This window comes from Macrobrachium nipponense, chromosome 16 (genome assembly GCF_015104395.2).
Source record: "Macrobrachium nipponense isolate FS-2020 chromosome 16, ASM1510439v2, whole genome shotgun sequence".
NCBI lineage: Eukaryota > Metazoa > Arthropoda > Malacostraca > Decapoda > Palaemonidae > Macrobrachium > Macrobrachium nipponense.
The window spans coordinates 480,790-506,934 of NC_087209.1; the positions used below are offsets into that span (position 1 = coordinate 480,790).

The following is a 26,145-nucleotide window of genomic DNA, read 5'->3' on the forward strand; positions in this document are numbered from 1 at the left end:
CCTGCCGCTTTTAATTATATATGGCAGTACTGTCTACATTACGACGGAGCATTGATCAGCAACATCGGTTATTTCCATCTCTCTCTCTCTCTCTCTCTCTCTCTCTCTCTCTCTCTCTCTCTCTCTCTCTCTCTCAAACTACTGTTCACTACAGACAGAACAACCTGACTTGGTGTCATAATTAAGAAGGAAAAAATGACTTGTATATGCAACACCTTTCATATCTCAGCACATGCACGAACGGCATGTATAAAAACAATGTGCATACACATAAATCAAGAGGCACGAATTTTCCAACTGACCATCACATCCATTACGGACGAAAAGCCTTTCTTGAACCGCGTTCAGTTCCTCGACCATAATCCCACGTAACTCGTTTTTCAAAGTACTACTCTCTCCCAACCTGAACTCAAACAAGATCCAGCAGAGGGTTACTCGTTTCTCGTCCTCCGTAACTCTTTGGTATCGATACTGCAAAGGACTCTCACTGCATTGCAACCAGTACTAAAATTAAAGTATATCTTAGTTTAACCAGACCATTGAGCTGATGAACAGCTCTCCTAGTTAAGTATATCTTAGTGTAACCAGACCACTGAGCTTATTAACAGCTCTCCTAAGGCTGGCGCGATGGATTAGATATCTTTTTACCTGGCTAAGAACCAATTGGTTACCTAAATTGGTTACCTAGCAACGTGGCCTACAGTTTATTGTGGGATCCGAACCACATTATATCGAGAAATGAATTTCAAATCGCCAGAAATAAATCCTTCCGATTCCACGTTGGCAGCGCGGGGAATCTAACTCGTGGCTACCGAATCGGTAGGCGAGCGCGTAACGTACGCGTCCAACGAGGAACTGCGACCAGCACTATATATGAACAAGTGTACGTGTTTGATAAGGTGCCGAAGTTCTATGAGACCTTCTTCTACCAGTCTATAAGGAAAATTATCTCTCTCTCTCTCAGACACAAAATGAATAATTATGATGAAGGAAGATCAAATATTATGGAAAAGTTGGATTTTTTAATGTCAGAATTTCTGGAAATGAAAAAAGAACAACATACCAGAACAGGAAAGAGACCATGGGAAAATCCTTATTACTACCAGTATTAAATGAAGGAGAAAACACGCAAACCATCATAGTGATGAATGCGCAGGGTTTAGTTACGAGTAACTCAAAAAGAAAAATAGAGTACTTAGAAGAACTAACCCAAAATGAAAATAAAATAGATATAATGAATATAAGTGAAACCTGGTATTCCCAAGAGACTGGGAATGATGATCAAATAAAAGGGTTCCAAACTTATAGATCAGATAGAAAAAATAGGAATCAAGGGGGAACCGCAATATATGCGAAAGACAAAAAACAAGGAAAATAAAAATATATGAGAAATATAGTAACTCAGAATGTGAACTAATAGCGGTAGAATTTGAATCTGAAAAATTGATGAACATAGTAATATATAGCCGCCTCCTATACTAAAGAGTTTGACTTAATAATTGAAAAATTGGATGATATATGTAGAAATCACAAGGACTGGACTATTCTCCTATCTGGTGACTTCAACTTTCCTTCGATGAATGGAAAGAACGAATAGGAGATTGTGGTTGTACTTATACATATAAAAAAGAGAGTAATAGTAGTGCAGAAGATAAGAGGCAATTTGAAAAGCTATTAGATATGCTACTAGAATACAACATTCAACAAATAAATCACCTGCCAACAAGAAAGGAAAATACTTTAGACCTAGTATTTGTGAACGAGATGAATTATGTTAAAGAAATAATAGTTTATAATGCGAGTATTTCAGACCATAATGTCATAGAATTAACAGTTCATTCCAAAGCAAGTGAAAATAGAGATAAGCAAGAAATGAAAAAGTCGGGCAAGGATATGGAAAATACAACTTCTACAGTAAAAATATAAAATGGTCAGAAATTAATGAAGAATTAAACAAGGATTGGGATAACATTTTCGTAAGTGATGACATAAGGGTAAATACGGAGATATTATAAAATATTGGAGAAAATAGTGGAAAAAATATATACCGAAGAAGAAAAAGTAAACATCATTCATGCATACCAAGAGACAGAAGGATCTTGTTCCAGAAAATCAGAAAGTGGAAAAAAGGTCTTGCAAAAGAAAAAAATGCATGGAAAGTTATAGAACTAAAAAGTAAGATAGAAAAATGCAGAACAAAAGATTATACAATCAAAAGAAAATGAAAAACGGGACTTGGAAGAAAAAACCCTATTAAATATCAAGCAAACCCCAAACTATTATACTCATATGCGAAGAAGATGAATAAAAGAAGAATAGAAATAGGCCCTCTGAGAATTGAAGAGGGAGATTAACGAATGCAAAAAAAAGGAAATTTGCAACATACTGGCAGAACGATATAAGAGAGAATTCACCCCTAGAATAGATAATGAAGATAATGATATAGAAGTAAGGGAAGAAAATAGTGAATATTTAGCTGACATAGAAATTAATGAAGCTGATATTGTGCAGGCAATTAATGAAATTAAAAATGGAGCTGCTGCAGGGCCGGATGGAGTCCCTGCTATTTTGTTAAAGAAAGTAGTTCATTCTATCGCAAAGCCACTTGCAATATTATTAAGACAAAGTGTAGATACAGGCAAGATTTATGATGAGCACAAATTAGCATATATCACCCCTACTTTCAAAAGTGGATCAAGACTAGAGGCAAGTAATTATAGGCCTGTGAGTCTAACATCACATATTATGAAAGTGTATGAAAGGGTAATGAAGAAAAATATTATGAAACATTTAATAAAAAATAATTTGTTTAATATAGGACAACACGGTTTCGTACCCGGAAAAAGTACACAAACCCAACTGTTAGTCCACCGTGAGAACATATTCAAAATATGAAAAGCGGAAATGAAACAGATGTGGTTTATTTAGACTTTGCAAAAGCTTTTGACAAAGTAGACCATAATATATTAGCAAAGAAAATTAGAAAACACAATATCGTAGATAAAGTAGGAAGATGGTTAAAAGAATTTTACACAACAGAAAACAGATAGTTATTGCAAACGATGAGAAATCGGATGAAACCAAGGTAATATCCGGTGTGCCACAAGGTACGGTGCTAGCTGCAATATTGTTTGTTATTATGATTGAAGACATAGACAGTAATGTTAAGGATTCGGTAGTGAGTAGTTTCGCTGATGACACAAGAATAAGTAGAGAAATTACTTGTGATGAAGATAGGAACGCTCTACAAAGAGACCTTAACAAAGTATATGATTGGGCAGAGGTAAATAGGATGGTATTTAACTCTGATAAATTTGAATCAATAAATTATGGAGACAGAGAAGGAAAGCTATATGCATATAGGGGACCTAAATAAGAGAACAATCACAAATAAGGAAGCAGTTAAAGACCTTGGTGTGATGATGAATAGGAACATGTTATGCAATGATCAAATAGCAATTCTGTTGGCAAAATGTAAAGCAAAAATGGGAATGTTGTTACGGCACTTCTTCAACCGAAAAGCTGAACACATGATTATGCTTTATAAAACATATGTTCGTAGTCCACTTGATATTGCAATATGATATGGTACCCACACTATCAAAAGGATATTGCACAAATAGAGAGTGTACAAAGGTCCTTTACAGCTAGAATAGAAGAAGTTAAGGACCTAGACTACTGGGAAAGACTACAATCCTTAAAATTATATAGTCTAGAAAGGAGAAGAGAACGCTACATGATAATTCAGGCATGGAAACAGATAGAAGGAATAACAGAAAATATCATGGAACTAAAAATATCAGAAAGAGCAAGCAGAGGTAGATTAATAGTGCCCAAAACTATACCAGGAAAAATAAGGAAAGCACACAGGACATTAATCCACTACGCACCAGCATCGATAATGCAGCGTCTATTTCAATGCGTTGCCAGCTCATCTGAGGAATATATCAGGAGTGAGCGTAGATGTGTTTAAAATAAGCTCGACAAATATCTAAACTGCATCCCAGACCATCCAAGATTGGAAGATGCAAAATATACCGGAAGATGTACTAGCAACTCTCTGGTAGACATTAGAGGCGCCTCACACTGAGGGACCTGGGGCAACCCGCAACGAACTGTAAGGTCTGTAAGGTCTGTAAGGTCTCACTATTGAGATCACAAGGAACAAACTGGGTGAATTTAATCTCGTTTAGACTGTCTCGTACTGAAAGAGAGAGAGAGAGAGAGAGAGAGAGAGAGAGAGAGAGAGAGAGAGAGAGAGAGAGAGAGAGAGCACTGCTTAGATCACGAGCAACAAACTAGGTTAAATGAATCTCGTTTAGACTGTCTCGAACAGAGAGAGAGAGAGAGAGAGAGAGAGAGAGAGAGAGAGAGAGAGAGAGAGAGAATAAGTAAGTACAATGACACCCATCTTCGGACGTAATTTACATACCCAATGCATAACCTTACAGGACAGCATGCATAGCGGATCAAACTATGAATAATGTATGAACTTCCAACAATACATAATTTCAAGTTCATCATTCAGGATTTTATCTGAATAACACCAAGCATACTGAAGTAGTCTTCCCTGCAAGCATAATCTCCAGCATCTTTGAGAACCTTTCTCCAAATAGCTGCCCCAATGGATCAAATACGGATAGCAAAACTGGATTCGCACGTACGATACTGTCTACCTGTTAACGGTTTGTCGGTAAAATTATGGCTATTATGACAAAACGTGATCGAGTAAACCCAGCTATATATATAAAAAAAAACACCAAGGTCCCACAAAGTCTCGACTTACTGCCGTCTTACCTACTTCCGTGGTAAGAATTTCTATCATAACTCAAAATAAAATAAAAGTAACACAACATTCCAATGAAATAAAAAATAAGCATCAGGCGGTACTACTGAAAAGATGAATGACGCAAGTCATAACCTATTGTTTTCCCAGAGTTACTCTACAGTTCTTCAATTCAACAGTAACGATGTAGTACAGCAGAAGAAAGCCCAATAGCACAGGCAGGCTCAGGAATTTGAACATTTACAAACAATGCAGTATTATGGCATTTCATAGACTGCAGGCGATGACGATTATACCCAATCAACCTTTCCTTCTTGGGAGACTTTTCATGCGCCTGTGAGAGAGAGAGAGAGAGAGAGAGAGAGAGAGAGAGAGAGAGAGAGAGAATTATCACTACATGTCTAAGCTATTATTCCACTTAGTTACCAAGAGAGAGAGAGAGAGAGAGAGAGAGAGAGAGAGAGAGAGAGAGAGAGAGAGAAATAACAAAGTAGTGCTATAAACCTCCAAACACACAACGGTGCCTACGACAGGCAGATGCACCTACAACACCCTTCCCCCCACCGAACCCCATCCCACCCCTACCCTAGCAGGGGGCTTCCAGATCGTGACTGGCCCTTCGCGGGGAAGATGAACGAGGAAGGCACGCGTTCTACCCACCACTGCCCAAATTGAGAAATCATGCACCCTTATTCCCACTCGACGCACGGGTTATATGACGTAAATTCTATATTACATAAGAAAGGAAGTAATAATATATTCTGTGTATTACAGTTACACAAGACAGCTGTCATGCTGACGGCGGATTGGCCTGAATAGAGCTATAGTAGATTCACATCAACCGTGCATTTGATGTTTAGGCCAGGCCCTTACGACGCTCCTGATTGGCTGTTGAATAGCCAATCGCGGGGCTGGAAACTCAGTCTCTCTCGGGAGTTCACACGGGCAGGATGTATGTTCCACCTCTCCTGAGGAATACGTCTTTCAAAAGTATCCCTCGGGAGTGGTGGAACATACATCCTGCCCGTATGAACACACTCTCTTCTCTCTCTCTCTCGAGAGAGAGAAGAGAGAGAGAGTGTGTTTCCAGCCCTGTGATTGGCTTATCAACAGCCAATCAGGAGCGTCGTAAGGGACTGGCCTAGACATCAAATGCACGTTTGATGTGAATCTACTATAGCTACCTACCTATGCAAACTGTGCCTTAAGTGAGGCAAGCCGGGTGATTTTGGGAACGCTGAGGAGAGGAGTGATTTCTGATTTCAAAATGCGAGTGAACGGCAGTTAATGTAATATTATATATGATATATATATATATATATATATATATATATATATATATATATATATATATGCTTAAAAATTCACAGTAGATGCACATGACTTCAGTATATAAGCGAATACCACAGGAAAATGACAGGCAGGTGGTCAGTACCAAGCGCTTTATCTTTATTGTTCACTTGATTATTCACGCGTTGTCGGGGCAAAAAAAAAAACAACTATATATAATTAATATATATATATTAAGCAGCTCTAATGGAACCATGCTAAAGCCCTCTAGAATTAAATTAACACTGTACAAAGAATGCCGTCGTCTAATAACAAAGACATTGTTTCCAACAGAACAAAGATCTCTCTCTCTCTCTCTCTCTCTCTCTCTCTCTCTCTCTCTCTCTCTCTCTCTCTCTCTCTCTCTCTCTCTCTCTCTCAGCTTCCAAGTCGACAGCAAAATATTCACCTTTCAAACGTGATACTATGCCAGTCAGTGTGTGTGAGTGTGTGTGGTGGTGTTGTTGTTTGTTGAACATCAAAATATTCATATTGGCTGACGAACATGAAAAAATCGTACTGACACAAGCACTTCTCAGGCAGGATATAGAACGGATGTAGGTTACGCGATATTCGATCAGATATGACGCAACTCTGACAAAAGAAGCAGATGTACAAAATTACCCGATATGACGCAGCTCTGTTAACAGAGACCGATTTACAAAACTGACATTTATAGAACATTGAAATGAATGGTCATATATCTAATAAAGGAAATAAATACAACCAGAATGATCATAAACTGATAACTATAAACTTACTTGACAGAATACAACCGAAGGAGAACGTAATAGATTACGATACACAAATGACTTTTCTAGGGCTCCAGTGACGAAATCAAAAGACAGCAGGACGCCGGAAAAACTAGAAAACAAAAGTACTCCCGATAAAGAACTGACAAAATGAAGACGTTATTCCGGCTGTCCCAAAGAGAGAGAGAGAGAGAGAGAGAGAGAGAGAGAGAGAGAGAGAGAGAGAGAGAGAGAGAATGCACAAGACAAGCGGAGAAAGTAAAAAACTGACAAAATAAAGACTGCATTCCGGCTAACCCAGAGAGAGAGAGAGAGAGAGAGAGAGAGAGAGAGAGAGAGAGAGAGAATGCACACAAGAGGAGGAGGAATAGAATATAACTAAAATTCGCGAAACTATAAACTATGGAATTGCCTCTCCTCTGTTCTTTCTCCTTTCTCTCCACTCCTCCTCTTCTGGCCTCTCTCTCTAAGTCTTCTCTTGCTACTCTCCTTCACCACTCTCTTCTTCTTCCTTCTCTCCTCTCTTCTCTCATCTCCTGCCTTCTCTCCGCTCTATTGTTCCAGGGAGCCTACAGCCTTCCCTTTAAGAGGGATGTCTCTAACTTCGTCAGCGATAAGGCTAAAGTGCTTCCAAACCAACCTTTCCCCTAATCAAACTTGGGCTATACAAGGACACTGCGTAGGAGATTAAGTCCGTGTGTGGAAATATGCCGCATCAAATGCTAAGTAAGTGAATGCTGAATAAACATAAAATTACATATTGAACCAAACAAAAACTTGTACGAGAGGATGGATGGGAATAGAGACCCCAGGAGAGCACTGAGAGCAGTACAAATAGGAAGACGACCGCTGGGAAGGCCAAGAACGAGGTGGATAGACATACTAATTGTCAAGAGATCTTGAAGATGAAATCCAGAACCTACGTAGAGGAAGCGAAGGAAATGGCTCGGGATAGAGACAGATGGAGAGGAACTGTATCAGCCTTACGCCACTGGCTGGAAGATAAAGTAAGTAAAAGTAAAGTAAGTTAATGAGGAGAAAGAGACTGACGTTGTAAACAAATAAATTTATCTAAAAAAAAATTAATTAACATTTCCCTATTTGATTCTTGACAGATCAATACATGATCAGTGAAGCTTAAGACAAGACGAACAAAATAATAATTTGACTTGAACACGCGCACAAAAAAAAATTGTGATCGACTTATCGTATAAACTTCAGAACTATCAAATATGTAGAGAGAGAGAGAGAGAGAGAGTCACTACAGTAACTCCCTTGTGGAGGGGGGGAGGAGGAGGAGGAGGAGGTTTACACCATCTTCGATCCCCTTCACACCCAATGACGTACCAGCCAGTCGAAGTTAAATAAAACTTCATGGCAAGATAGGCTAAAACAACAAGCAAAATAATAATAATAATAATAATAATAATAATAAAGCTACTTCCTTCCCACGAGAAACGGGACTCGGGTGAGTAGTTCACCTTCGAACACCAGAATCCTGCGGCAGAGGAGCGACAGCCACGGCCTCTTGACCTTCAACCAGTGCCTTCCTTCCCTGGAGAGAGAGAGAGAGAGAGAGAGAGAGAGAGAGAGAGAGAGAGAGAGAGAGAGAGAAATTACATGAATTACATAATCCTTTGTGGAGGAAGAAAACGAAAGCGAGAATTACATGAATTAGACACAATCCATTGAGAGGAGGAAAAGATAAGGAAGAGAGAGAGAGAGAGAGAGAGGTCCTCTTTCTTTCAGGCGCGATGGAAGATGCACGTGAAATAATAGGTCGCCGTGGGGCAAAGGTCACTTCAAAAGGATATAACGGCCTACTCGACTTTTAAATTCCTTACAAGGTCGCCTGCACCGAATATTTCATTGTCAGTTATTTTTCCTTTGTTACATCCAGGTATTTATCTAGCTGGTTGTTGAACCTACTCTTACGTATTTGAGACAAGGGTTTTCTTGTTTATTTTTTTTCTCTGCACCGAATAATTCATTGTCAGTCATTTTTCCTTCGTCAAATTCACATATTTAGTTCTGCCGGTTGGAAATACACAAAAGGACATATTTAAGACAAAGGTTTTATCTTGAAAAATATGTACTACTCGTTTAAGATGTTTTTAAAATTCATATCCAGAAAGCTTTTACTTTTCCTATTTAATGCTGTACAATATTTTTTTGTTTAAACCATTGCACATACCATCCATCATATGCAGCTTCATATATAAAATTATATAACACTTTTTGCAACTACCAAACGCCCACAAAACAATGAACTCCTTTCCGTTCATAATACACAACTTTTAAAATTGTGTAATCGTTATCTGCACTACTGACTACATCCACAAGAACTCTGACCTCAAATGTCTTTCTTTCCCGTTTACATTTACTGCGTAATTTTGATCAACCTGTTGAAACTCACTCGACAACTTCGTATGCATTACCTTCTTAATCTGTTTAACCTGTTTAATACAATTTCAAAACTGTTTAACCTGTTTAATACAATTTCAAAACTACGACTTGAAATAAGTCTGCATTATATCGTTCATTTGGGAAACGCAAAGCAAATCTACGAATAAAAGCTTTCTTTGGGGTTCAATTTATGCAAAATATTAAAGGTTCAATTTGTCCAAAATATTAAAGGTTCAATTTGTCCAAAATATTAAAGGTTCAATTTGTCCAAAATATTAAAGTTAATTTGTCCAAAATATTGAAGGTTAATTTGTCCAAAATATTAAGGGTTCAACTTGTCCAAAATATTAAAAAGTTAATTTGTCCAAAATATTAAAGGTTAATTTGTCCAAAATATTAAAGGTTAATTTGTCCAAAATATTAATGGTTCAATTTGTCCAAAATATTAATGATTCAATTTGTCAAAAATATTAAAGTCCGCATAAAAAAATTCAGTGCAACGGTTTTCCTTTGTTATTCTGCAAAGCATATTGAACGCCCCCTCGTTTTTTGACAATCTATTGAACGCTCCTTCGTTACTTTGTTCAATCTACTGAACGCTCCCACACACCTAAAATCAAAACAAACCAGCGGTGTTACATTAGTTCAGACAAGCAAATTACATAACACCCTCTCTCTCTCTCAAAACCTGTCCAACCCACCGCCTCTGAGTTTCTTAAAAAAAAAAATACGTCGTGTTAAACCAGAACAACGCATTCCCCGGCCACCAGCTAAAACTTAAAACCCCTTTGTGGCCTAAACCAGGCCACGGAGGACGTCTAAAAAAAAAAAACTTCATAACCTGTCACTCCGCACGTAAGTGGTCATTGAATTATCGTACGCTACGTTTTGGGGAGAAAAGGTACAAAGTGAGTTCGCTGCTGGTTTTTAGGTCGTACCGTTATGCATAACCGTCATTCGCCTTTTCGCTCGAGTCAGGGAGCTGTCATTCTGAAATAGTCAAGTTTCCAAGACTTCGTCTTAACTGTAGTTTATAGCAACTGGCTTTGAATACTCAAGGCTTCAGTCCTAATGTAAATTACGACCCTTATTATATACTATTTTCTAACTACATAATATTATTATTATTATTATTATTATTATTATTATTATTATTATTATTCCAAATAACAGAACGCGATTAAGATGCAGTAACTACAGCCTAAACTGAAACGGAAATAGACGGATTTTTTTTCAGAAACCAAACAAATACTAGATGCAAACTTAAAAAATAAATAAATATATAAAAACTAACGAAAAAATAAAAACACCCCTCTCCAAAAAATAATATTTTTCGGTAACATACACTCAACAGCGCTTTGATTTATAAACATGAGAAAATTTCCATTCAACGTAAAAAAAATAAAAATTATCGTCCATAACGTACCACTGAAGATTGCTCAACATCATTAATAAAAATTGTGATTTGCTTTTCAATGGTTACTTCAGACTGGTAAAAAAAAACTACACTTAAAACTCTAGCATTTTCCCTCATTTTAGTTTTTTTGTAAAACTATTGTGCCGGCTGTCTGCTCGTCCGCACTTTTCTTCTGTCCACCTCAGATCTTAAAAACTACTGAGGCTAGAGGGCTGCAGATTGGCATGTTCATCATCCACTCCCCAATCATCAAACACACCAAATTGCAACCCTCTAGCCTCGGTAGTTTATATTTTATTCAAAGTTCAAGTCAGCCATAATCGTGCATCTGGCAACGATATAGGCCAGGCCACCACCGGGCCGTGGTTCAAGTCTAATGGCCCTCGGCTCATTGCATTATACAGAGACCACCGAAAGATAGATCTATTTTCGGTGGCCTTGACTATACGCTATACAGAAAACTCCATTTGCATTTTTTTCCTAGTTTATGTATTTCATAGGCGGAGAATATGTCAACTTCCATTACAATGTTTATATGTTGTAAATGACAATTATCTAAAGGGGAGAGAGAGAGAGAGAGAGAGAGAGAGAGAGAGAGAGAGAGAGAGAGAGAGAGAGAGAGAGAGAGACTTAGTAAATAAAAAGATAAGAAAATACTGACAGACGCAGTGCCACGTTAATCAGTCACATTCAAAGATCTGCTAAAGCTCAGCGAGAGAGAGAGAGAGAGAGAGAGAGAGAGAGAGAGAGAGAGAGAGAGAGAGAGAGAGAGATACAATGGAAGGATTTTCTTCTCTCTCTGCAGATGATCCTCCAAACCTAACAAAACTTCGAATTCAGGCTATGCACTTCTTCCCACGTCCTGGCCAAAGCTGCTTTTCGTATTATCTCTCTCTCTCTCTCATGTTCCTACTAGTTTCCTTACCTTCCTTCCTTCCTTATCTCTCTCTCTCTCTCCCTTCGAAATCTAACATTCAAGAATGACAAATTACCATAAAACCGACCTCATTATCTGAAGGGCTGTTGGCTTTCCCGACATCGTTGTCACTCAATATAGGTCAAATCAGACTCCCAAGATCTCTTGGAAGAAAAACCTCCTCCTACCCACTGATTTACGGGATGTGGTTGCAAGCCTCACGGCCGTCCTCCAAACTGATTGTAAGAGATTGCTAGCGTGCTCACGACGTTTGGGATGTACTACTGAAAAACACCTCTCCAATTATCTGCCACGCTAAATATGCTCGATTCCTCTACTCCAAAGAAATGGTCACCCATCTACGTTTTCACCAAAGTCGAAGTTGTTCATTCTCAGAGATAGGAAGACCACTGGTGTGCACTTTCCATAAGAGAGAACCGGTCACCCATCTACGTACTAGCCAAAGCCGATATTAATTCTCATAGGTGGGATGACCATTGGTGTACACTTTATAGAGAACCAGTCACCTATCTACGTACTGGTCAAAGCCGATGTTAATTCTCATAGATAGGAAGATCTTTGGTGTACACTTTCCATAGAGAGAACCGGTCACCCATCTACGTACTGGCCAGAATCGATGTTAATTCTGATATACAGGATGACCATTGGTGTACACTTACAAAGAAAACCAGTCACCCATCTACGTACTGGCCAAAGCCAATGTTAATTCTCATAGATAGAAAGACCTTTGGTGTACACTTTCTATAATAAAACCGGTCACCCATCTATGTACTGGCCAAAGCCGATGTTAATTCTCATAGATAGGAAGATCTTTGGTGTACACTTTCCATAAGAGAACCGGTCACCCATCTACGTACTGGCCAAAGCCAATGTTAATTCTCATAGATAGAAAGACCTTTGAAGTACACTTTCTATAAGAGCTAACGGTCATCCATCTACGTACTGACCAAAGCAGATGTTGTCTCATAGATAGGATGACCATTAGCGTACACTTAAGAGAGAACTGGTCACCCATCTACGTAATGGTCAAAGCCGATGTTAATTCTCATAGATAGGATGACCATTAGTGTACACTTAAGAGGACTGGACACCAATCTCCGTAGGAAGACCACTGGTGTACACTTTCTATTAAGAGAACTGGGCCACCCATCTACGTACTGGCCAAAGTCGACGTTACTTATTCTCAAAGATATTTGCATAGAATGTGATGTTATTTCAATGCCTCAGATCACAGCAAAATGGTCAAGATAAAAACAAATTTTTTCTCAGTCCATCTGTCCTCAAGACTTCACTGACTGACAGACTACGACCTCTACGCTGTCCAAACTCACCTCTCTCTCTCTTGGACCATGAGACGCAGAAAGAAGGAAATGGAATGGTCCTCGTGTGGCAAGAAATCATCAATAACCTCCTTGCCCAGAGGTGAAAAATGAGAGAGAGAGAGAGAGAGAGAGAGAGAGAGAGAGAGAGAGAGAGAGAGAGAGAGAGAGAGAGAGAGAGGAATACGTTTGAAGGGAGAGGGATAGGAAAAACGTTAGAATTTGAGAGAGAGAGAGAGAGAGAGAGAGAGAGAGAGAGAGAGAGAGAATACACGTTTGAATGGGAGAGGGATAAAAATAGAGAAAAACGTAGAATAGAGAGAGAGAGAGAGAGAGAGAGAGGGGGGGGGTACACGTTTGAATGAGAGAGGGATAAATAGAGAGAAAAACGGTAGAATGAGAGAGAGGGATAAAAAGGAGAGAGAGAGAGAGAGAGAAGAGAGAGAGAGAGAGAGAGAGAGAGAGAGAGAGAGAGAGGCCACCCAACCAGCCTCTTAAGCACTCGAAAAAACATCAAAAGGAATTCTCGGAACCCAAGAATCAGGGTACAAGACCGCCAAGAAAAAAATAAGAATAATAGTACTTCTTCCGGTGTTCTTAAGAACAGGAGTGGCGAAGGAGGGACGGCATCTCTCTCTCTCCTCGACAACTTTAAAAAAAATATATATAAAAAAGAAATAATGGTGAGAGGATTCAAAAGTGCCGTACCTGAGTTATTTCTGACCCGGAATTACGAGGAAAAACCCTCAGAACAAGAAAGTACTGGGTATTGTGAATCGTAACTCGAGGTAAAAGTTCTATATCTTTACTCGGAAACACCCTATCAAGTTTGGGGAATGTTCTTTGTCTGGAAGTTAAAAAGAGGAATTCAAAGGACAGCTTCTTAAACTATATCTCTATCATTTCTTTTAAGATTCGACGAATAATAAAAGTATTTACGTGAATTTCTATCTATATCTAGGAAGTTTTTGAAAAAAAAAATCATTGAACGTAGCTATTGTCAAAAGTTCAGTATATCTTAATTTAACCAGACCACGATTAACTGAATATATAAATAAAAATCAAAGCTTGGTCTGTTCTGGTTAAATAATAAAAAAAAAAAAAAAAAAAGTTTGGTTTTTCTGGTTAGATAAATAAAATTTAAAAGCTTGGTCTTTAGTAAAAAAAAAAAAAAAAAACGTTTTTACAAGATCTACGTTCATACTCCAGAAGAATGAACGCTTCAGTACTATTTTCATGACTAACAACCATCATATTGCGTCAACATTCCCCTGGAACAAACCATCATAAACTATAAGCTTCCACAGAAAGTAAAATCAAGCAAGTATGTATCAAACAAGAGAGAGAGAGAGAGAGAGAGAGAGAGAGAGAGAGAGAGAGAGAGAGAGAGAGAGAGACCTGCATTTAGTGTTCTAGCAACTGAAACGGATCTTGTCCTTTCGTCCAACTAACGAAGATATCGCAAAACTTGGGAGATTTATTTAGACAGGCGACAAACACACACTCGTGCGCAAATACGCACAAAGATAACCAGAGAAAGGGTTTCCTGTTTACAAGTTGGTGTAAAAGACATGTTTTCCAGTTTACAGTTTAGTGAAACAGCTTGTTTACATACCTGTTTACAAGTAGCCAACGTCGAGGGCATGTCCTTTTGTTTATAATTGAGGATGTAAACTGAAAAATGGACTGTGAGTCTAATTTATTCATTCGAAAAACATACAGGCATTAAATATTTAGACAAGGTATGGAGTCACCTCCAATGGTATTCAAGAGTTGAAAAGATTTTACGACAAATTCACAAACAGAAACTAACAAAACTAAATTATCTAGGTAAACAAACAAAGTTTAAACTAACAAACAAAAGACGTCGATTGGGACATGAACTTTGCAAATACAATTTTAAAAGTCATGAGCCTACAACCAACATCAGCGGAGGCCACTGTCCCGAATTCTTATGAAATATGAGGACCGGTAAATGTTTTTGAGGAAAACCATGCGCATGCGCTGTGTTTGAGAGAGAGAGAGAGAGAGAGAGAGAGAGAGAGAGAGAGAGAGAGAGAGAGAGGTCAGGAAACTGAAAGAGGAGAAGGCGCTCAGAACAAAGAGGAGGAGGAGGAGGAGGAGGAGGAGGAGGAGGAGGAGGAGGAGGAGGAACATGAATATTTAATTGTAACCAAGACTGAACCCTTGACCTAGTTTTGTTTCAGGTCACTACTTATCCTAAAACGGAAGACGCATTGCACGATTTCCAAGACATCCACCTTTATAGGAGAGAGAGAGAGAGAGAGAGAGAGAGAGAGAGAGAGAGAGAGAGAGAGAGAGAGAGAGAGAGACTGGAAACTATAAATTGATTCAAAATTATGAAAATGATAATTACTGAATAAAGTGTGCATCGTATATATAAACTGCTCTGGAGTTCATACGTACGCGCGCACACAATATATATAAATATAGGATATATATATATATATATATATATCGTATATATATATAATATATATATATATATATATATATATATTATATATATCTATATATATATATATATTATATATATATTATATATAATATATATATATATATATATATATATATATATATATATATATATATATATATATAGCTCTTTCCCCCCTTTCCAAGCTAACAACCTATCACGCAACAGCCTTTGGCTCCCCTGAATATTATCCTGGGAAAATCGCGTTCAGCAACGAGAAAATCCATTGAATAAAATAGACTAGAATAGAATATAAGAATTTTGGTCAAATGCCAAGCGCTGGGACCTATGAGGTCATTCAGAGCTGAATTTCAAATAGACAGACAAGAGGTTTGAAAGGTCTAACAGGAGGAAAACCTCAAAGCAGTTGCGCTATTAATCAATGGTTAGAAAATGAAGAGAATACGAACGGAGGTACAGTAAAAGGAATGAAAAGGGTTGCAGCCAGGGGGCCGAAGGGAAGCTGCAAAGAACCTTAAGTAATGCCTACAGTGCACCGCATGAAGTACACTGACGGCACTACCCCACCACGGGAACAAAAGAATTCATGACTTCTACAATAGTGGAGCTACTGTACCTACTACCTAGACTCTAGGATTACAGATCTACCTAGAGTCTAGGTATAGATCTGTAATCCTCTCTTGAATGAGAGACTCCCAGGTTGTCCATCCTGCCTACTGGTGAGTGACCCGGATGATGTTGCAATACGAAGTAACCTCATTCTGTCCCTTTTAACTCATCATTCGCAACTGGGTACAGTATCAGTACAGTATCAATGTCCAGGATATATTTATACTCGCCAAACGACCGATGATAATCGAGCATATAACTGAGGCTTGCCTTCCAAACGCTTAACTCCATGTCAGGATGTAGGACTTAATGTAGATATTAAGTAATTAAACTGAGGAAAAAATGTTCAACAAAGTGACCAATAAGTTTGTTTGTATGGTGTTTTTACGTTGCATGGAACCAGTGGTTATTCAGCAACCACGTCGAGACTGAACTTCTATCACCAGAAATACACATATCTAACCCCTCAGTGGAATGCCCGAGAATCGAACTCGCGACCACCGAGGTGGCATGCCAAGAGTGTGACTAATAAGTAAAATCTAAACAGAATTTAGGCAAATTAAGTAGGAAAAATATAGCGGAGACTAACCAGTATGATCCAACGTATTACATGGAGGATAAACTTCGTTTCAAGAACTGGTAAAACAACCGATAAAATAACAGACAAAACAAACAGAACTTAATAGCAAGTAGTAGTTTAGAATCCCAAAACCCTGAAGCTTTTTATCTACAAACAAAAAATGAAATTTACAATAGAAAATTTTTCGAACAAGTAGAGCATTCTCGCAACATCAATACGAAATTGCTAACAAATTTCCGATATGTAATCAATATTATCGACGCCAAATACCCAACCGCATTATCGCCTAAACGTTATTGGATATCGACATCAAGCAAGCTGCAAAGAACAAAGAAAGTAAGTTTGTTTGTTTGTTTGTATGGTGCTTTTACGTTGCATGGAACCAGTGGTTATTCAGCAACGGGACTAACGGCTTGACGTGACTTCCGAACCACGTCGAGAGTGAACTTCTATCACCATAAATACACATCTCTAACCCCTCAGTGGAATGCCCGAGAATCGAACTCGCTGCCACTGAGGTGGCAGGCCACGACCATACCGATCACGCCACTGAGGCGCTCAGAAAGACAAAAGGAAATATAAAAAATAAAACCAAATAGGTAAATGACCCTGACCCATTTTCTTTTTCAAGGTGTCTAATTGAGTTGCCGTTCCTCTGATACCCCAGTAACTCATCCTGGGCATCTGGTTCTTTTCTATCCCACTTAAGCAAATACTCCTATCATTTAACTTTACAACTGGGAAATTTTTTTGTGAAATTGGCTAAACTTACGTTACAAAGTGGTCATCGACAGCAATGTGTACGACAAGGGAAACTGGTTACAGATCCGAGGAAACGCAGAGAAAGCCACTGAGTACCGAAGTCTGGAACTGGTAACTTTTTTCTTTTAGCGGATATTACAGAAAATAAATTTTTTCTAGCTGACAACATCACAGAAAATTAATTTTTTAGCTGAAAACGTCACAGAAAATTATTTTTATGCTGAAAAAATTACAAATTTAATCTTTTAACTGATAAAATCACAAAATTATATTTTCAGCTGAAAACACCACATAATTTTTTTCAGCCGACAAATTTACAGAAAAACTATTTTTGGCAGATAACACCACAGGAAATCAATTTCTTAGCTGATAACAATAGAGAAAATCCACTTTTTTTTCAGTTTCAGTTGATAACATGACAGAAATCGACCTCTCCGTCAGAAGACAAGAGACATAGCTATATCTAAGAGGATTTGGAAAAGCTGAGGGAGATATATACACACGCAGTCAGCAACTGATTGGCTGTTCTGTCAATCAAGGGATCTCCAATCTTGGATTCGCAATGTCTTGCAAAGAAAAAAAAAAAAGAATGGAAATCATGACGTCAGAACTGAAGAGAGATTGGGAAGAATTTCCATAAATATCGGACGGCCATCAACAGACGTCATGGCCGGTCAGGGAGGGAGGGAGGGAGGGGGAGAGAGAGAGAGAGAGAGAGAGGAGAGAGAGAGAGAGAGAGAGAGAGAGAGAGAGAGAGAGATAAAATGCATATACAAAAAAGACGAGAATAAGCCGATGCTAATATAATATATATATATATATCTATATATATATATATATATCATATATATATATATATATATATACACAGAGAGAGAGAGAGATAGAGAGAGAGAGAGAGAGAGAGAGAGAGAGAGAGAAGAGACTCCCACAGCAACGCACGTTATATACTTACCGAACCACGACGCCATCTGGATTATCTCAATTCTCCTCCTACTGACGGTCGACGGTGGTTCGGCCGAAGCCTTAACCTCAGGATTTGACCTCGCTTGACCTTACCCTACGAGATGAACTTACGTTTTTTTTTTTTTTTTTTTTTTGTGAGGTGATGGTCTACGGTTGATCATGGATTTCCGTCACTTTAATAAAAACCTCATGAACGTTATTTGTATAATATCAAATATTTCAACCTGGTAACTAAGGCTTTAATGAATTGAATATACGGGGTACGTATTATTCCTGGCACGTGTCTTTAATAACTTGTGTATGCAAGAGTTTGTACTTTTAACGTTTTAATCGATAATTATTCATGGAGTGTTTATTCAAACAACATGGACGACACAACAAAAACTGCCAGTATTGTAAATCAATTTAAACGTGACGGTTCTGTGGTTTGGCTTCGAATTCAATTTGAAATATAATTTTTCTCCTTCAAGAGGAACTGTACTAGAAAAAAACAAAACCTAATAAATTCTTATAATACGAACTCTATAGCTCAATATTTGAAATGCGAACAGTATTACTAAATATATTCTTAAACTGCCAACAGCTATACTTAATACTTATAATTCGAGCAGTAGTTCTTAATAATTAGTAGTATACTTAAAATACGAATAGTATTACTTAATAAATTCATAAAATATCTACAGTATTACTTAAAATCATAAAATACGAACAGCTCTACCTAAAATCATAAAATACGAACTGTAGCACTTCATAAAATAAAATGCGAACAGTATTACTTAATAAAATCATAAAATACGAATAGTATTACTTTTAAAAATCATAAAATACGAACAGTATTACTTTTTAAAATATCATAAAATACGAACAGTATTACTTTTTAAAATATCATAAAATACGAACAGATTTAAAAATAAAAATACAAACAGATTACTACAAATCATAAAATCGAACAGATTACTACAAATCATAAAATACGAAACAGATTACTTTTTTATATATAAAACGTATTACTTTTAAAATATCATAAAATACGAACAGTAACGCTACTTACACACTTGCAATACACGGTATTCAACTTTTAAGTGACCATAAAGAACGCTCACCCTGACTAACCTATTAAGCCTAAACATTTTTTTCGCAATATAACATCAAATTTACATATGATTGGAAGCGCTGCGTACTAATGACTAGCAGAAAAAAAAAACGCAGCATCAGAACATGCTCTAGGTTATAAAAATAAGAGGAATTTTTAAAATGCAATCCAAGAGTTAAAAAAAAATGAGGAAAAAAATGGTATATAAAACATATCCCACCCACCGAGAGCTTTCATTAAAAGTCAACATGGCTCAAATTTTGCGGGAAAAATCCAGCAGAATGTTTGTCCCCTCTTCCACCCTAAACTTTTTGATCACCGCGGAGTCGCCATCATTAGTTTGTTTTAAACTGACATGCAGAGAGAGAGAGAGAGAGAGAGAGAGAGAGAGAGAGAGAGAGAGAGAGAGAGAGAGAGAGAGAGAGAGAGAGAGAGAGAGCATTGATAACTGGAATTCGTTTTTTTTTTTTCTTAATCGTCGCAATCAAGAGAGCTAAGCGTAGTCAACACACATTGCTCTGGAGGCAAAAAACAAATAAAATAGTTATAACAAACATTTAATCCTGAGCTTCGAATACTTTATAAGAGTTAATCTTGACATGCAGTTAGTCGCCCACTGATGGCATTTAATAACTGCCAATACATTTCTCTTCATAAAAACAAATATGCAATTAGGCCTATGTGACAATGGAAAGGAATTTGGAGCACTAGTCAACATAATTACAGTATCTCTCACAACCAGTAGTTTTGCACGTCAATTAAATCTTAATCTTCATAATTATTTAAGCCTTTTTTTATCGACAACTAGGCCTATCGATTTTGACATGCAAGACTGGCTTTTTCCCTGACAGTTCTCCGACAGCCTATAGGCTTATTCCTACGTCACACCATTGCATATTCAAATAAGCATGTAAGGGCCAGAGAGATTAACCTACATCAACTAACACAAATTCAGCACCATTCCGTGCTTCACTACACAAACCTGTCGTTAGCCTAATAAGCTATCAATGTAGTAATGGCACATTTGCTGGCTAATAATTGCCAAAGGGGCGAGTGAGGATAATTATACGCTGGACCCTTCAATACAAAGGAATGGCTGCAAGCTTAATTTAAATGACGATTCATCAGAGTGGGAGATATACGAATACCACATCTTTATGTGCTGCGAAAAGAAATTTCCCTCAAGTTCAAGCGCAATTTCACCAAAATTAATAACATTTCACAACTTCAGAAAAATTATATCCACGATAAAACTACACTTACTAACATGAATTTACAACATAAAAATTAAAAATATATTTCCTCGCATGAATCTGGTGTACGTATTATGAATATAAAATACTTCAAAATCAAAGCCCAAGTAAACAAGACTACGAATTTATTCACAATGTACCTACAAACTTCCAAAGAAAACTTTGGCTAATCCATCGACTTCGGGTTACGTATAGATGTGAGACAGAATGAGACAGGGGTATACAAAACTTCGACATACCTGTGCAACAGACACTAAACCAGTAGGCCTAAATAAATGTCCACGATCTGTTCGCTTTGGCCAATAATTTATAGTGAAACACTCAGACAACTAGATGACACATAGGCCTACGCTCTGGGAATTTCCTCTTACAACAAGGAAACCATATCTGGACATGGAGTCGTGATACAGAAGTATCTCAAGGAATAGTGAGGTGAAATGCTTTTAGGTAATGACTAGATCTTTTCTGGACACTTATAAGCCATCATTTGGTCCATTCATTCGTTTAAGATCAAAATAACGGACATTAGTGTGTTAACCTTTAGAACAGTGTTAGGTTTCAATTACATAAATATAAAAATAAATTTCAATTAGTAATTACTGATAATTAACAAATAGTGGTAAAGAATAACACATTGCATTAACCCAAATATAAAATTATCTTCATATTATGTCGAAAAAAAATCATTAGCAACTTGAAATTAACAAACTCCAACACTTAGCCATATGCCTAGTATCAACAATATTTTAAAAGCTAAAGCTTCATCAACTAAAATTCTGCGTCCCATGACTTACTGGAATAAGAGAACATACACAACTATCAACTACTACCTTGAGCACCTGAGGAAACAAGATGAGTATAGTATATCTGAATTTCATCATCTGACAAGGCCGTCACTAATTGGTGTACACTGTAATCCATTTTCACTGCACCTTTTCCTATCTAGCAGACCACAAAGCACATAAAATGGGTTCATAATGACAACGTAACTTTCCCGTAAACAGGAAACAGTGAAGGAAAGGTCATTTTGAGAACAATGGTGTTTGTACTGTACATACATAGTATATGCCCTAGGAATTATAGCCGCTTCATTAACAACAAAGCTAATGAAAACATGATGGAAAGTAAATAAAATAAAAAAAAATTAAAAATTAATTTTAAAGTCACTTGATAGAAAGTAAACAAGACAATAACATAAAAAACAAACATTTTTAAAAAGTCAGTGGATAGTAACAGAGGCAAAGACTACCATTGTACGAAAACTGGCATATACCTATACTATGGCTCTTTTTCAGACCATAAAATTCTCAAGAACAAAAAAACCTACAACAATGAAGCAGTCCACCACTTGGCAGCTAGAAATCTCAAATGACAGTGTGTGTCTGCAGCAATCCCATGAGGAACTGACCTGCGCCAATGATAAAAAGTCCAGCTTCATACTAACAAACAACAAGCCCCACTGGAACAAAGACAGCCATTCTAAATGTTAAAAATATACTTCTTGAATATCAAAGTAAAATCTTGACAAGCCACTGATCATCAACATGATCTGGTAGTTCCTACATTTTAAGGAATACTACACCACAAAGTAACTGTATTGTATATCAAAGTGTTCAGGTATTCAAGAAGCAAGACACGTACAGGTACTTGGTAAAAAAAAAAAAAAAAAAAAAAAAAAAAAAAAAAAAAAAAAAAAAAAAAAAAAAAAAAAAAAAGTAACTAAATAAAAAATTAATTAAAAAAAAAAACTAACCTAACCTTGTCAACTTATAAATTTGCCAAGCCTGACCCAATCCCCAACTGCCAAACAACCACCCCCCCAAAAAAAAAAAAATTATCCCACTTTCAGAGAAGCTGTAAACTTAAATTCCGAGTTGAGTACGAAGCAAACTTATTTTTAAAATGCCTCATCCTTCAACTGCAATACAAGTTACTAACTTTCTTTCCCATTGGTATAATGCAATAGTAACCACCCTAACATGTCTCACTCCATCCTAAACTCCTAGAAAACCAAGACAAACAAGAGTCATGTTCTGCTCATTCTTTGAACTCGAGCCTACACCACAAAAAGTACATTTAAAAGGCACAAGGCTGGAACTCAGGAAATCATAATGTACCAGAAACCAATGAATGAGCATTTAGCAGTCATCAACTGCAATTTACAGCCACAATTAGGTCACACGCCACAAAAAACACATTAGATACCGTGTGGCCAATGACAAAGACGACACAAGCAATGTACATATGAAAACTTAAGTCAATTGTCATAACTAATTCTGGATGTTGTGGTTCAGTGAAGTTGTTACCACTACAATCATCATCATCATTGGCTCATTATCACTGAACCATTATTAAGACTAATGATACTGTAATAATCACAATTTTCATCATCACCGGTTAATGCATTTGCCAATATTTAACTGTTCCTGATCTTCATCCTCCACGAGATGGTTAAAATCAATATTACAATACTTGAGGCTGAATGTCTACAATTCAGCCTTGCACAATTACCACATACAAACAAAACACTTCAAGTGATATACTAGAAGGATATACATTTATATATAGCCCCTGAAAAGCATGGGGGCATCTAATGTCTCGAATTAGGATTCTGAACTGACAGCATGTAACCTTGTCTCCATTTAATGAAATTCTACCAGCATCAAAATCAGGGCAGTTACCTGAATAAATTTTTTACTTTATGAATTCTGGTTATATCTTTGCCCAGAACATTTGCTTTACCATGTATAAAGAGACTGTTGTTAATCTTTGGTTTATATACATAGGTTGTTAATCTTTGGTTTATATACATAGGTAAGTATATAACAAATACTATGATGAAGTACACTTATTTGTATCTCCAGTAGTATTGTTGATCTAGCCAACAAAATATGCTTAACATTAAAAAAACCTATATTATCAAATAATTAGCGACTAAATATTTTGCCAAATAAGTCCACTTAAAAACCCAACATCATTTTAATATTAAAGAAAAGGAAAACTACTAAAATTACATAATACACGGAAGAGACACTGCAACATGACATAGCAAGCCCATGTCATGCAAATAGGTCTATACCTACTTTTTATTCGGTCATATGTGCCTACTTGTGTATTCTGAACTTCCCGTTAGGAGTCTCTATGCCAAGGCAAAAAAAGTCAACCTACATTCCTCTAAAATTTGGATAGCTATCTAAATTAAGCTGGCTATAAATGCCACGACGGATTCTAGCTCCTAATTGCTGCCCGTATCAAATCTGCGGGTCCTTAATCATGGGCCTATGCTATAGTCAAGACAAATATGTGTGAATATTATTCCGCGTTCTATCTAGTCACTGTTCATGTTCCTTCCCTCCATAGAAAAACGTTGCTTATGGAAGTAAAAATGCTTAAAGGGCAAAAACAATAATGTTGGCTGGGCAATAAAACATCTAGACTAGGTCAAGCTATTTTGTTTTCAGGGGTATGGCAACATGATGAGGGCGCCAAGAACAACCATAATGAGGGGGGTTGTAAAGTTAGGCCTACTTCATACATAGGTAATGACCTAAGCCTACATGGAAAACCTACAGGGCTTTCTGTACCTAACCTGCTTAAAATTCATCGTCGATATAAAAACTTGAAAGTAAAAAGTTGGTAAGTACAACTTTCAACAGGGTTACTTAAAGATAAAAGGTCTTCCTTTGCCTTATATAAATATAGGTATGATGTAAGGACACCTAAATATTGGCCCGTTTGTCAACTAACAATTAGAAAATAAAGTTCATAGTATGTACAACATTAAAATGACATAGGTACTTGGGCTGAGAATAAAACCTGTGTTGACCATAACATACAATGGTAAGGAGGTAACATTTGGCAGGAAATAGCTAAAGCCTGCGTTGGCCATAACATCTAATGATAAAAAGGTAACAGTTGTAGGAAATAAAATACTGAACAACGGTTGGTCTTCCATCGAAAGTCGTACCAGTGAAGAATCTACGAAGAAACCGACGCTTTATACGGAAATTATTTGTAATTACAATCTATTATTAATATAAATCCTGTAAAAAGCGAAAAATACACAATTTAATCCTTTATTCCCATAATCTATGACAGTGTTAAATGCAACTCGTCAACACAGTAAAATGCATCTCTTTGCGATGACCTAAAAACCCTGGGAGTCAAAGATTAACCCAAATTACCACTTCGCCTTTCAGCCGCTTTTGAACGCCACTGGAAATTCGTCCATAAAATGCAATTTAGTGGAATTACCTTCTAAAATGTTTAAGTATATGATAGAGGGATTCATTCCTCGGTATAATTTCATAAAAACGCCGTCCTTAACCACGGAGGAAACCTGAAATGCCACCAATATGGAAAGTGAACTTGAAAACCCAGAAGGTAAAACGTCAGACTACTGGCTTGGTGGTTTAACCACCTCGCCTCATATTTTGGGAGAAATCTCTCCATTCCAACGCTCGGAACCAACCCAAAATATCATCCACCATCCAGTCATTCTTACCTTATATTAAAATTCGTCGCGCGTTGCTCAAATTAACGTCCTAAGGGAAAGTAACACAAAACTGGAGAGCGATTGAAATTGTACACAGTCACTTCTACGCCACGAGTAATACTGACGGGTCTGACGTAAACACTCGAACTCGAAGTTGCTATCATCGTGGTGGTGCGATTTCAGTGTTGCCAACGTCGCGGGGAAGAATGCGCTCCCGGCTATATATATATAAAAAAATGTGCAAACGTGGAAATGTTTACAGCGAGACTTTAATCTCAGTGCGTTGTTTACAAACTTCATACATTGACCATATCACTCAATGATGTGTATATATTTAAGAGTTTTATCCTTCTACTAGGAATATCTATAATTATCTATGCAAATCAAGCAAATGGATCTTATCACTCTACATACGAGGAAGAAGTTAAACAATTTGCTTGTAGCCAATTTTCTTGGCAGTCTGAAAATTACGTCATCGCTAATTACATAACTGCTAATTAAGAACAGAGGTCCATGCTAAAGCTATTTGTGTATTGGCAATGATCTGTGCAATTTAGTTATAATTTTCAATTTTATCCTGTTAAATTTATACATAATGTCTATAATTAATTAGAGAAATGTATGATTAAGATTTGTGTTCCAAATTAAACAGTGGCCCTTTATCTTAACAACATGTTCGTTTGACCATACGTCATATTTTTGGCATTCAACAAATTATCACAGTTTGATATAGTTATTGAACCATTTTTTTTTATTTCGTTAAATTTTCAACCGTACGGCAAACATTTATAGTATCACAGTGTTTACAAAAATGGTGCAAAAGATGGTGAATCTTTCCCCTACTCCAGCATTGATTTTATCTGGGGGATGGGATGAAATCAATACCATTTTAACTGCTGCTAACTTCGACTAAGAATTAGCTGGAAAAGATCCGATATCTCTGCTCTTGCGCTAATAACAACAATGCTAGCGAAAAGCACTGA

At 37.1% G+C, this 26,145-nt stretch overlaps 1 protein-coding gene across 3 annotated transcripts in view; it reads right to left on the reverse strand.

Annotated features, from left to right (window-relative positions):
• Positions 1-25,297, reverse strand: part of LOC135195492 (phospholipid-transporting ATPase VA-like) — a 199,123-nt gene extending 173,826 nt beyond the window's left edge. For 2 of the 3 annotated variants that reach the window (XR_010310155.1, XM_064221707.1), the window contains exon 1: positions 25,172-25,297. The gene's annotated coding sequence lies outside the window, so the exon portion shown is untranslated. Of the gene's footprint in view, positions 1-8,348; positions 8,368-25,171 lie in introns of those variants that run through there. The other variant, XM_064221709.1, reaches the window with a different exon arrangement.
• Between the last annotated feature and the right edge of the window lie 848 nt (positions 25,298-26,145).